Source organism: Nothobranchius furzeri, chromosome 1 (genome assembly GCF_043380555.1).
Source record: "Nothobranchius furzeri strain GRZ-AD chromosome 1, NfurGRZ-RIMD1, whole genome shotgun sequence".
Lineage (NCBI taxonomy): Eukaryota > Metazoa > Chordata > Actinopteri > Cyprinodontiformes > Nothobranchiidae > Nothobranchius > Nothobranchius furzeri.
In genome coordinates, this window is record NC_091741.1 from 31,302,468 (window position 1) to 31,315,956 (window position 13,489).

Sequence of the window (13,489 nt, forward strand, 5' to 3'; positions counted from 1 at the left end):
TTTTAAAGTGATTTCAGCTCGTAAAATAGCAGTGTGGACCAGAGGAGTTACATTGTGTCAAGTCATCTTTTTCAGTTTTTGTTTTCGCAAACCTGTTTTGTGTTTTATTTATAATTGTGAATAAATAAAAATAAACTTAAAAAAATCTCTGTCATGTTTTTGTTCTGCTCAGCAATTAAACCAGGTGATTTCAAACAGCATAGTGAATTAACCTGGTTCAGTTGCTGAGCAGAACAAAAAAAAATTGACATGGAGATGACTTGATGATGACACAATATCGCACCTCTGGTATGAACTAAAGTAGAGAATAACTTCTGTTTTTGTTGTGTTGCATTGTAAGTAGAGGAAAGCAGGTGGGATTGTGAAAGACAAAAATCTTTCCACAACTATATTGTCAATATAACAGTATAGGTAGGTACAATATCATATCTGTTTCTAAATATATCCTGATATGATCATAAATATATATATATATATATATATATATATATATATATATATATATATATATATATGATCATATCAAGATATCGGCAAACTGTAGTTATGATAACTTGGCTTGTACACTGAAAGTCTTGAAAATGTCCTGGAAAATAATTTCAAGAAAAGAGTGGGAACCCTGTACTGAGATGAGGAACTGAGGAACCTACCAGTACTCTACATTGACCGTGGCCATGGTTTCACTTGTGAGTGAGCATCTCGTTTCTGTCCTGCGAGCTGAGCCAGTCAGAAGTCCACAGGGTCAGGGAGTAAGCCACACCCAGGGGGAGGTGAGAACACAGACCGTCTAGTCAAGGGCTGATAATAATCAGGAAATATTTTTTATTTGCTTAGAGGACTTTGATTGAGGTGTTCACGGAGCGGAGGTGATCTGACGGCTTACATTTAGGACAGCTGATCAGCTTCGTTCACATGTAGGAAAACTTCGCTGAGGCTCTAACACGACATTATTTACAGGTAAGGTGCTGCTATGATTTCATATAAAAGGATAAAAGGAGGCTGGGTGATACAATGGCTGGTAGATTGTGATCAACTGATCGGTGGGGCGATGTTTTGCTTGGATCATGTCACACGCTGCTCTTTCTCAGGGAAACGGATGATGATCATTATTCTGTTGCATTTCTTATTACTCCTGTTAAATACGTCTCTTTTGGGAAACGGTATTTAATTGCCAGGTGGGATTTATAAGTAACAAACAGATTTGTTTGGGTCCAAACCCCCCCTTTGGGTTAAGGAGCACAGAAAAGTTTGGATTTCTGGTTTATTACTCGCTGATTTCATCTCACTTTTACGAGGTCTGTGAGCTTATTAGTTAGAAGGAATAATAAAGTAGGGGGAATGACTGAGTGAATGAATGACGGTTGAAAATAATAGGGGATTTGGCAACTTGACTATTTTAATAGAGCATCAATGGTGAATTTAGGATTTATTTTTATAACGGCTTTCTGAAATAAATCATAAACACAGGACTTTAGGATTAAAACGATCCAATTATTAGATGGACACAAAATAACAACATTAAAATGTCTAAATAAACAAATAGTTACAGCAATACATTATTAATTAACAAATAATAACTAATAGAAAGGACAAATATGGCTCTCAGGAGCTGGCCATAAATCCCTTTTGGATGTTTTTCAAAATTTAGTCTGACACACGGCGAGAATGATCACCTCGTCGGGCCACCTTGGAGTAGGATCGTATAGTGTTTAAAAGGCCGAAACGATCCGTTGATCCCAAGGCACACTACTGATGATGTGTCAAGATTTGGAATAAATGAGATTGATCCAAATTTACACTTCCTTATACACTCATTTTAAGATCCAAACCTAAATCCTGCAATAACTTATTATGATTCATCTCCCTTCCTTTGCCTTTATAGAGAGAGTGATCTTTTGTGTTATTTCAGGTTGACATAAATTACATGATTATGATGTTTGTCTGGGATTTCTTCAATTTTGCTGGATTATATATTTTTTTAGTTCTAAAGATGTCTTCTTGGTTATTACAATTACAGGATTTTCTGGGTTTGCCTAACTAACGCCGCTCATAGAAGGAAATACAGACATGGTTTTAGGATGGAGTTACAAATACTGTTTTAAACTATGGAGGTCTGTTAATGCCACCTATTTATCTTATTTTTAGCCCCTGACCCTGATCTTTTGCTCTTACCCTGACCAAACCTAGAATCTAACCCTCACCCTTCACCCCATCTTTACCTTAAGGATGGTGGGCTTAAATCATTAGTCTTTAGCTGTATGCTACTAGTCTCCTACTCATTGTAAACCTAGAATCTAACCCTCACCCTTCACCCCGCCCTTACCTTAAGGATTTTTTCTGTATTCTCTATTCTGTTCTTATCTCTTGGCCTTTCCCCTTCCCTCTCTACTACACTTTGGACTTGAACTTGGGGGGACCATGGTCAGCCGATTCTGGCTCGGATGTGGGCGACATTACACCATGACTCCATATCTGGGACCTGTTCCAAACCGGTTTTTGTTCCAACCTAGTTTTTTTCTTTATTCTTCTTTATTTATTCTAATTTTTGCTACTTCTTAGTGTTCCTTTATTCGATCCTTTAATTTTTCCCTACTCTGCTGTTTTACTCTTTATGGATACGAACCAACGATTGGGGAGGGGTTCCAGAGTGACATGCGACGGCCCGTGCATTGCCAGTGACTCCCCATTCAAACTGTTTTGGTTAATTTACCAATTCAGGGGGAACTCACTGAGATTTATCTACTCCACCTAACTCGCCTGTGCCTCGGATAACCGGAACTCCTTTGCACCATAATAAGTTGGTAACCATTATAACCTTACCACTTCAACCTCTCAACTCTTATTCTCCTCCCTCACACATTTGGGATTGGGAATTGGGAGGACCATGGTCAGCCAATCACGGCTCGGATGTGGTTGATATTACACCATTACACCACATTTGATACCTGGTCCGGACCAGTTCTTGTTCCAACCTAGTTTTCAGAAAAAAGAAATCCCATTTGGGATCCCTTTCCCTTCGAATCCATTTTTCCTCTTCTCGTTTTTTTTCTCTCTCTACCTCTCTTACTCTCGTTTTTTTCTCTCTCTTTCTTTTTTTATTTTTCTTAAAAATTTGTTTTTATGTTCTCAATTTCGAGTTGTAACTTATAATAAATTTTTATTTATCTATGCTCATCCACACTTTAAAACCACGGTTTATGAAAGAACGGGTGGATTAGCAGATAGTCTGAAAGGGTCTTGGTTATCTGTTACAACTGATATTCTTTGTCAGAATTTTTTAATTATTTTAAGGTTGATGTTCTTTTCTATATGAAAAAAGTGTTTATTTTCGCAGGTCGGGCTCGGTTTTGATACTGTCAGATTTGTACTTTTCTGGACCCTGGGACTTGAATCCTAGGGGTTTATAATAACAGATGCTCGGTTATATAGACTTATGTGACATTGGGAATGGTAAGAATAAACTCATAAGTTTAACTGTGGTATTGTGAGTTGTTAAACACCATGCTGACAAGGGAATAAGTGTTTGGGTCACTGATGGTTTACATAAATATCTTATCACAAGGTTACTTGGAATATGATAAAAGTAACACTCTTAGGTTAGGGTTTATTGGACATTTAATGAATGACATTACACCTTTTGGCTTCTAAAAGGAGCTGCTTAAGCTGCTGGATCAACACTTCAGTAATCTCTCTGTTGACCACCGGGGGGTGCTAATGAGAAGTAGACAGGAGGAGCTAGGTTGTGACCTGAGAGGAAGTGGGGGTAACGGGTGTTTAAACGCAGTAGGCCACCCTAAACTCTGTTTGATCAATTTGCATGGTACAGAATTAAATTGAACTAGTGGTTTTATACTTAGGTTTTCTCAAAGTTTAGTGTGGAAAATAAGATGGTTTAAGGCCTTATGTAGGCCCACACGAGATAAATGAAAAGAAGGATTTATTTTAGGTCTAAAAAGGCAAGGGTTTAGTTTTTTATATTTAAAGTATCTTTTTGTCTCCCAACTAAAGCTGTTTTTTTTGGGGGGGAGACATGGGTCTGCAAGTGAGGAGGTGTTAGTAACGGCATTTTGCATATACAAAGATTCTTGGGGCCTTTGTCTGCAGGGACGTGTGTATTTTGTCCCTCCTGGGTTGAAGACCTCTGGCACCTGATAAGTAACAGTAAATGACTTACATTAAGATATTAATTTATTTTGGGTTTACAAGGATTTCCCTAACTGGAAATGAACTACACAACAAACAAGATATTTTCAAATTATTAAAAAACAAACCTTACACAGAAACTAGTTTTTATTGGAGGGTAGTACCCAAAAATGAGGAGTACGAGTATCTGTTTGTATGATTGCAGTTCTCAAATAATTCTCCTTGAAATAAATAGACCAAATGAAGGATAAGGGAATTTGGAAAGTTTGAAGTATAGTTTGAGATCTCTGGTGGCATAGTAAAAATACGATAAGCGGCATGAACAAGGTCACTGCATTTATATTAAACTTCAACTATTTCCCTTGAATATAGAAATTAACCAGACAATAAATAAAAGGTCTTAACCCCTAAATCGAGACTGGAATCCATTTGAGGTTAACAACAATAATAAAGGGGCTGTACAAGAGCTCACTATATTATTCTACATTCCCTTAAATGGACTGTAGCAGACAGCAACTAAAATAATTTTGGATCTTAAATGGAGCATAAAAACTTCTTATTGATATTGATATGGGAATAAGCTGCAGGAACATTTAAATTTTCTAGCTTAAACAGGGCATAGGATACATTTGTCAGTTAATAACAGCATAATGAGGTACATGAGGATGTCACTGCATTTTTTTAATTCTCGACAATTTGCTGAAACAAGAATGAAGCAGATAATAAATAAAAGGTGTTTAACTCTTACCCAGACATAGGGATCCACTTGGAGGATTAATAATAATGATAAATGAACTGTACAAGAACTCATTACATTATTCTGTTTTCCTTAAAATGAAATGGATCAGACAAACAGCTAAAATATTTTTGGATCTTAAATTGAGCATAAAAACTCCTTATTGATATTGATAAGTGAATAAGCTCCAGGAACATTTAACTTTTCTAGCTTAAACAGGACATAGGATACATTTGTCAGTTAATAACAGGATAATGAAGTACATGAGGAAGTCACGGCATTTTTTTAATCCTCGACAATTTGCTGAAACAAGAATGAAGCAGATAACAAATAAAAGGTGCTTAACTCTTACCCAGATATAGAGATCCCTTTTGAGGATTAATAACAAGGATAAATGAGCTGTACTAGAGCTCATTACAGTATTCTGTTTTCCTTAAAATGAAATGTATCAGACAAACAGCTAAATTAATAGAGTATAAAAAACCTGTTTCTGGTAATAATAGTGTAATGCACTGCAGTGGGATTTAACTTTTCTAGCTTAGACAGAGGGGAGGATCCAGTTATTGGTTAATAACAATATAATAAGCTTCATTAACATGCCACAATATTTATTTCAAGCTTTAATAATCCCCGATAAAGATAACTACATCAGAATATGGCGAGTCAGTTAATAATCCCTTAAAAAAAGGGTCCCTTTGATTGTAGTTGTTAGAGGGGAGTGCTCTTCACTGATTTTTGCCTGGGTGAATCAACAACAGGGTGATTTTATAGGACACTAATCAGGGCTTTGGATTTTGAGGGTTAAAATAATAGCTGCTCATCCATTTTATTAAGACATTTACACCACAAGACGTACACGATGTTTCTTAAAGCCTTAAATGGAGACTAAGATTTTGGTCAAGCCCAAACGAGGCCCATTTATAGATGTTTTAACTTGACTGGAATCTCCAGGTCACCCAGCTGAGGCTGTTCCTGTGGACTATAATGGGGGAGATTTGTCTAGACTAGTTGACGGGCGTATTCAGAAGGTCTGGGAAATCGAGGACCTAACTTAAGCAAATCTTTATTCTTCTGTAAGGTAAGGAGATTTAGAAATGCATGAGCGGATTCTGGTAATATATTTATTATGCTGTAATCTGGGAAGTTACCGCCTTATGGTTTGTTTAATATAAGTCTGGGGACGCGGTCAGGGTTTCAGAGGAGAGTGACGGACGGTGCTGTAACAGTACGGATGAGAGGCAGCCTCAGACTTAACACGCCAGTGATCGGAGTGTGCGCGTAATACCGGGTGGAGAAATGGGACTCGGGACATTGGCTCGGACCGGACAGCTGCTCGGCGGTACGAAAGATGATTTTTCATTTTATGTAACGAACGCTGGATGTATTCGTCTCCAGTGGGGACTGCAAGACGGGCTGCGTTCAGTTTGAAGCCGCAACGTATGGTGGTGGGTGTAACGGAGCTGTGAACCGTTTTAGAAAGTTATTTTAAATGGCTACTGTGGACGACGGGTGATTTGATTACATATTTTTTATTTGCTTAGAGGACTTTGATTGAGGTGTTCACGGAGCGGAGGTGATCTGACGGCTTACATTTAGGACAGCTGATCAGCTTCGTTCACATGTAGGAAAACTTCGCTGAGGCTCTAACACGACATTATTTACAGGTAAGGTGCTGCTATGATTTCATATAAAAGGATAAAAGGAGGCTGGGTGATACAATGGCTGGTAGATTGTGATCAACTGATCGGTGGGGCGATGTTTTGCTTGGATCATGTCACACGCTGCTCTTTCTCAGGGAAACGGATGATGATCATTATTCTGTTGCATTTCTTATTACTCCTGTTAAATATGTCTCTTTTGGGAAACGGTATTTAATTGCCAGGTGGGATTTATAAGTAACAAACAGATTTGTTTGGGTCCAAACCCCCCCTTTGGGTTAAGGAGCACAGAAAAGTTTGGATTTCTGGTTTATTACTCGCTGATTTCATCTCACTTTTACGAGGTCTGTGAGCTTATTAGTTAGAAGGAATAATAAAGTAGGGGGAATGACTGAGTGAATGAATGACGGTTGAAAATAATAGGGGATTTGGCAACTTGACTATTTTAATAGAGCATCAATGGTGAATTTAGGATTTATTTTTATAACGGCTTTCTGAAATAAATCATAAACACAGGACTTTAGGATTAAAACGATCCAATTATTAGATGGACACAAAATAACAACATTAAAATGTCTAAATAAACAAATAGTTACAGCAATACATTATTAATTAACAAATAATAACTAATAGAAAGGACAAATATGGCTCTCAGGAGCTGGCCATAAATCCCTTTTGGATGTTTTTCAAAATTTAGTCTGACACACGGCGAGAATGATCACCTCGTCGGGCCACCTTGGAGTAGGATCGTATAGTGTTTAAAAGGCCGAAACGATCCGTTGATCCCAAGGCACACTACTGATGATGTGTCAAGATTTGGAATAAATGAGATTGATCCAAATTTACACTTCCTTATACACTCATTTTAAGATCCAAACCTAAATCCTGCAATAACTTATTGTGGTTCATCTCCCTTCCTTTGCCTTTATAGAGAGAGTGATCTTTTGTGTTATTTCAGGTTGACATAAATTACATGATCATGATGTTTGTCTGGGATTTCTTCAATTTTGCTGGATTATAAAAATTTTTTTGTTCTAAAGATGTCTTCTTGGTTATTACAATTACAGGATTTTCTGGGTTTGCCTAACTAACGCCGCTCATAGAGGGAAATACAGACATGGTTTTAGGATGGAGTTACAAATACTGTTTTAAACGATAGAGGTCTGTTAATGCCACCTATTTATCTTATTTTTAGCCCCTGACCCTGATCTTTCGCTCTAACCCTGACCAAACCTAGAATCTAACCCTCACCCTTCACCCCACCCTTACCTTAAGGATGGTGGGTTTAAATCATTAGTCTTTAGCTGTATGCTACTAGTCTCCTACTCATTATAAACCTAGAATCTAACCCTCACTCTTCACCCCGCCCTTACCTTAAGGATGGTGGGTTTAAATCATTAGTCTTTAGCTGTATGCTACTAGTCTCCTACTCATTGTAAACCTAGAATCTAACCCTCACCCTTTACCCCGCCCTTACCTTAAGGTTGGTGGGTTTAAATCATTAGTCTTTAGCTGTATGCTACTAGTCTCCTACTCATTGTAAACCTAGAATCTAACCCTCACCCTTTACCCCGCCCTTACCTTAAGGATGGTGGGTTTAAATCATTAGTCTTTAGCTGTATGCTACTAGTCTCCTACTCATAGTAAACCTAGAATCTAACCCTCACCCTTTACCCCGCCCTTACCTTAAGGTTGGTGGGTTTAAATCATTAGTCTTTAGCTGTATGCTACTAGTCTCCTACTCATTGTAAACCTAGAATCTAACCCTCACCCTTTACCCCGCCCTTACCTTAAGGTTGGTGGGTTTAAATCATTAGTCTTTAGCTGTATGCTACTAGTCTCCTACTCATTGTAAACCTAGAATCTAACCCTCACTCTTCACCCCGCCCTTACCTTAAGGATGGTGGGTTTAAATCATTAGTCTTTAGCTGTATGCTACTAGTCTCCTACTCATAGTAAACCTAGAATCTAACCCTCACCCTTTACCCCGCCCTTACCTTAAGGTTGGTGGGTTTAAATCATTAGTCTTTAGCTGTATGCTACTAGTCTCTTACTCATTGTAAACCTAGAATCTAACCCTCACCCTCCACCCCACCCTTACCTTAAGGTTGGTGGGTTTAAATCATTAGTCTTTAATTGTATGATACTAGTCTCCTACTCATTGTAAACCTAGAATCTAACCCTCACTCTTCACCCCACCCTTACCTTAAGGATGGTGGGTTTAAATCATTAGTCTTTAATTGTATGATACTAGTCTCCTACTCATTGTAAACCTAGAATCTAACCCTCACCCTCCACCCCGCCCTTACCTTAAGGATGGTGGGTTTAAATCATTAGTCTTTAGCTGTATGCTACTAGTCTCCTACTCATTGTAAACCTAGAATCTAACCCTCACCCTTCACCCCGCCCTTCCCTTAAGGATGGTGGGTTTAAATCATTAGTCTTTAGCTGTAAGCTACTAGTCTCCTACTCATTGTAAACCTAGAATCTAACCCTCACCCTTCACCCCACCCTTACCTTAAGGATTTTTTCTGTATTCTCTATTCTGTTCTTATCTCTTGGCCTTTCCCCTTCCCTCTCTACTACACTTTGGACTTGAACTTGGGGGGACCATGGTCAGCCGATTCTGGCTCGGATGTGGGCGACATTACACCATGACTCCATATCTGGGACCTGTTCCGAACCGGTTTTTGTTCCAACCTAGTTTTTTCTTTATTCTTCTTTATTTATTCTAATTTTTTGCTACTTCTTAGTGTTCCTTTATTCGATCCTTTAATTTTTCCCTACTCTGCTGTTTTACTCTTTATGGATACGAACCAACGATTGGGGAGGGGTTCCAGAGTGACATGCGACGGCCCGTGCATTGCCAGTGACTCCCCATTCAAACTGTTTTGGTTAATTTACCAATTCAGGGGGACTCACTGAGATTTATCTACTCCATCTACTCCACCTAACCCTAAAAACAGGGAGTCTAACCCTCAAACCCACAGTTTAAACATAAAGAGGAGCCCTGTGACACCAACATCACCCCGAGCCCCTCCCCTACAGAATGCTAATTTTGAGGGTCAAATCCTATAAAAATACTCTCAAAGGTTCCTACAGGCTTTGTAAGAATGCCCAAACTGAAAGCAACTCATTTAGTAACTCTTCTGGGAACCTAAAGGCATTTATCTTCATTTGTAAAAAAAAAAAAAAAAAACAACACTCTGTGTTACTACTAGGAGGAATGTAAACAGATGCAATGCCCATCTTAACCACAGGAGGGGGCAAGAAGACCACAAACGAACCCAGTTTGACAGACCTCAACCCGGCCTGTCGGTGAAAACGAATTTGGTTTATTTTTAGGGTTATTCTGTCTTTTTTCTCACTTACCTATTTACCCTCAGCCGGGAGTAGTCCCCCTCAGAAACTTTCCTCAGAGAATTGCAGAGTGAGCCCCAGTCTTTGGATGGATTTTTATCTCCTTAACATATGGACAATAAAGAGAAAAAGGTTTTCTTATTACTAACATGGTTTCAAACAGCCCAGTGGTTAGGCAGAATCTGTCATAACGCTGGATGAGGTTATGTAAATACGGTATCTAAGGTCTATGATCTCATTTTATCATTTTATACATTTTTTTAACACTGAGCCTCAAATCACATGTCATGCCTTGTAAATACTGTTATGTAACTGCTCACATGTGGTAAGAGGTCTTACCCCCGTTAGGGGGAGACCTACTGACTCAGAACTGCTGTGGGGCCTCACCTTGGACCGGATGTACCAACATGTATAACAATGTACTGGTGTATGTATAACACATCGTCCACAACTAGGGGGAGCAAAACAGAACTGAAACTTCTCCGACCGGCCACCAGGGCGAGCGGCCCCCACCAACGCTTCTTGTGGTCCTGCTTCAAACTCACGAAAGTACGCAAGACGCCGTTTGGACCAATCATCACCCACTAACTGCTTTTAGCGCCTGTTTGCGCAAGTTTGAATTTTATTTCAGTTACGGGAGAGCAACCTAGCTGGACGCTCTCCTCACAAGCTCTTTTGCCTGAAGAAGACCTATTCATGGGTCGAAACGTCGCGATTATGAGCTTGTACTGTAAATAGATTATGTACTTTTTATGTTATTTTACCTTTTTGTTACATTATTAAAAAGAAAAGTTCCCAGAGAACACTTTGTGAGCCTCAATCATTTTTTGAACTCCACGGCTAACACAGATAGCCCTCCACAGTTAGTGAGGTAAGAAAGTTGAAGAATAAATCTTCAACAAAACCAACGGCACGATCCTGCACAGATGTGGGACTACAGGGATGAACCGGACGACGACGGATGGACCCGGGTCAGCCGCCGGAGGCCTGGACGGCGCCGCAGTCAACAACAGCCTAACCGCCGTCATGAACAAACTGACCATCGGGCCTTCGGAGACAGCTCCGGATGCCTCCAAAGACGACACCCTGCCCAACAGCCTCCGAGGCACCGCTCCTACGCGGAGGCGGTCAGGGCCGAACCAACGGACGCATGGAGACCACAGACGGGTGAACGCCACGTAGAGCGCAACCACCGGTTCCAACAAGGAAGACGGAACCGCAATGACAGAGGCGAACAGAACCGGGCACCATCCCGTGCCCACAACCAGAACCATCAGAACCAAACACAAAGATCCAACGACCCGGACTTTGCTGCGAAGGTTAGAGTTCTGAACAGGCTACTCAAAGCCACACATCACCTGAAAAATGTGGCGGACACCAACAGAAATACACCAGCAATTCAGCGCATAGCAACGCACCTAGCAACGGTGATTAAACCTGCAGCCCCAAGCAGCAGAACCCTAACACTCATAGATGGGAATGCAAGATCATGGGCCTATAACACGGTTACAATCCTGAAGCAACACTATGAAGACGAGGTGCAAACGGAGAAAGAAACTTTAAAAGCTTACAGCGGAGACTTCCTAGCTCCGCTGGAAATAGCCACCAAGTGGATCAGACGGAACCTGGGCAACCGTTTCCAAACTGAAACACTCAACGAGATCCAGACCTACGTGCTGTCTGGCCGGATGGATGAGCCTGCTGCGACACCCGACAGACGGGGGAACACGGAGGACCGAAGGAGACCCACGGCTATCCCCAACCCGCCCCCACCGACAACCCAGGGGGGTCCTGCCCAACGCACCACCTCGCCAACCCCGGACCGGACCACGTCCGCCACGATGACGGAGCCGATCGCCACAGGATGGTCGCCCACAGCGTCAGACGTGAAACCATGTCCACAACCGCCTGCACGGGGAGCGTCCCCGATCACAACCGCCCCCCCCCCAACCGACATCGGAAGCCCTCCCACAGCGTGAGGGGACAACGAGAGGCAGAAAAAGGACGGAGGAGCAGAGGATCACGCCAAGGCAAACCACCACTGTGGCACAAATGCACAGAGAGCCGACAGGGGCTGGAGCTGCAGACGACATCGAGGACGTCACGACCCAGCCTGAGGACGTCCAACCCGAGGATCCAGCCCCTCCTCCCGCACAACAGCCACTCGGGCCCAAGCGTTGGTTCAGCTTACGCCCGATCAACAGCCCGAAACCACAGCGGGGAACCTCTCCCGGATGTGGTCACACCCTGGTGCCATCCATAAACCTACAAAGAAGGATGGAGATGAGCACACAGCGCCAACTCGCCTTCCCCTACAGCCTGCGGTCACAGCCCAAACCCACCTGCTCCACGGCTGATACATCAGGGGCGGTGACCACGACCCCCCCCCCCCCCGGAGGTAAACAGGCCGCACAGGCACCAGAACACCTTCAATAAAACACGGGACTGGTCATTAAAATTAAATGAAAAATGGGTGATTGTGGGTGATTCAAATGTCAGCAAATTTGCCAACCACTACACACAGAATGTACAGATAGACTCTTTCCCAGGGGCGAAATGGAAGCATGTTGCCGACCTATTTCGTAGGGCGGTGGTTTCAACTGATGTGAAACAAATAATCCTGTCTTGTGGTATTAATAACCGTTGTCACACAGATAAGAAGGGTTTAATCAGTGAGATCAGGGCAGCGCTACACTGTGCTGCACAAAAGTGCCCCAATGCGGAGATTTTGGTACCGGCAATCAATTTCTCCACAGCTCTACCCCACAAGGAACAGATGATGCTGTTACACCAAAACAACTTCATCCTCAGCCTCCGACACTGCATCCCCGCTTTGGAACGGAGCCAATTTAAGGTCAAAAAGGACAAGGTCCACTGGACCAAATTTACTGCTAACCGGCTATTCCAACACTGGGGGCAGTATTTAAAATAAAGAGCCCAGTGAGCCTGCCTCAGCAGGATGGGCTCCAAAGGTCTTTAAAGAACAATATTTGCAACTTGTCTAAACGGTTTGTGCTCTCAGAGGCTCAGTGTTCACTCTTATCCAAGGGTCTAACCTTCATTCCATCCAGGAACAAAACCAGAATGGATGACAACAGACTACAACTTAGATATGATTTACAAAAATACCACAGAAGGATAAAACTGGCTGTTCACTTCAAAGATAACAACACCACCAAAATAAAACAGAGCAAGCCGTTCACCTCAGAATCTCAATGGACGCCCCCTGCTGGCTCTCTACCACCTGAGGTGAATAAGCTTATTGATAGAGACCTAAGTTATTTTGACGAAAGACTTCACATGTCCAGATCAAAACCAAACTTAAGCAGAGAGGAGAGCAAAGCATTGGATGAGCTAACCAAAAATGGGAATATAATTATAAAACCGGCAGACAAGGGCTGCTCTATTGTAATCCTGGACAGGGAACAGTATATCTGGGAGGGAAAAAGGCAACTACTGGACACCAACTATTATAAAAAAATTTAACAAACCAATTTTCCCAGAAACAATCCCCCTGGTCTCAAAAATCATTTCAAATCTGTATGAAAAGAAATTCATTGATGCCAAACAGAGGAACTATTTACTAGGATCA

The 13,489-nt window shown here is 41.5% G+C and overlaps 1 protein-coding gene across 4 annotated transcripts in view; it reads left to right on the forward strand.

Annotated features, from left to right (window-relative positions):
• Positions 1–514: 514 nt before the first annotated feature.
• Positions 515–13,489, forward strand: part of LOC129163035 (uncharacterized) — a 61,058-nt gene continuing 48,083 nt past the window's right edge. For 2 of the 4 annotated variants that reach the window (XM_070553127.1, XM_070553200.1), the window contains exon 1: positions 6,421–6,543. The gene's annotated coding sequence lies outside the window, so the exon portion shown is untranslated. Of the gene's footprint in view, positions 5,958–6,420; positions 6,544–13,489 lie in introns of those variants that run through there. The other 2 variants (XM_070553179.1, XM_070553160.1) reach the window with 2 other exon arrangements.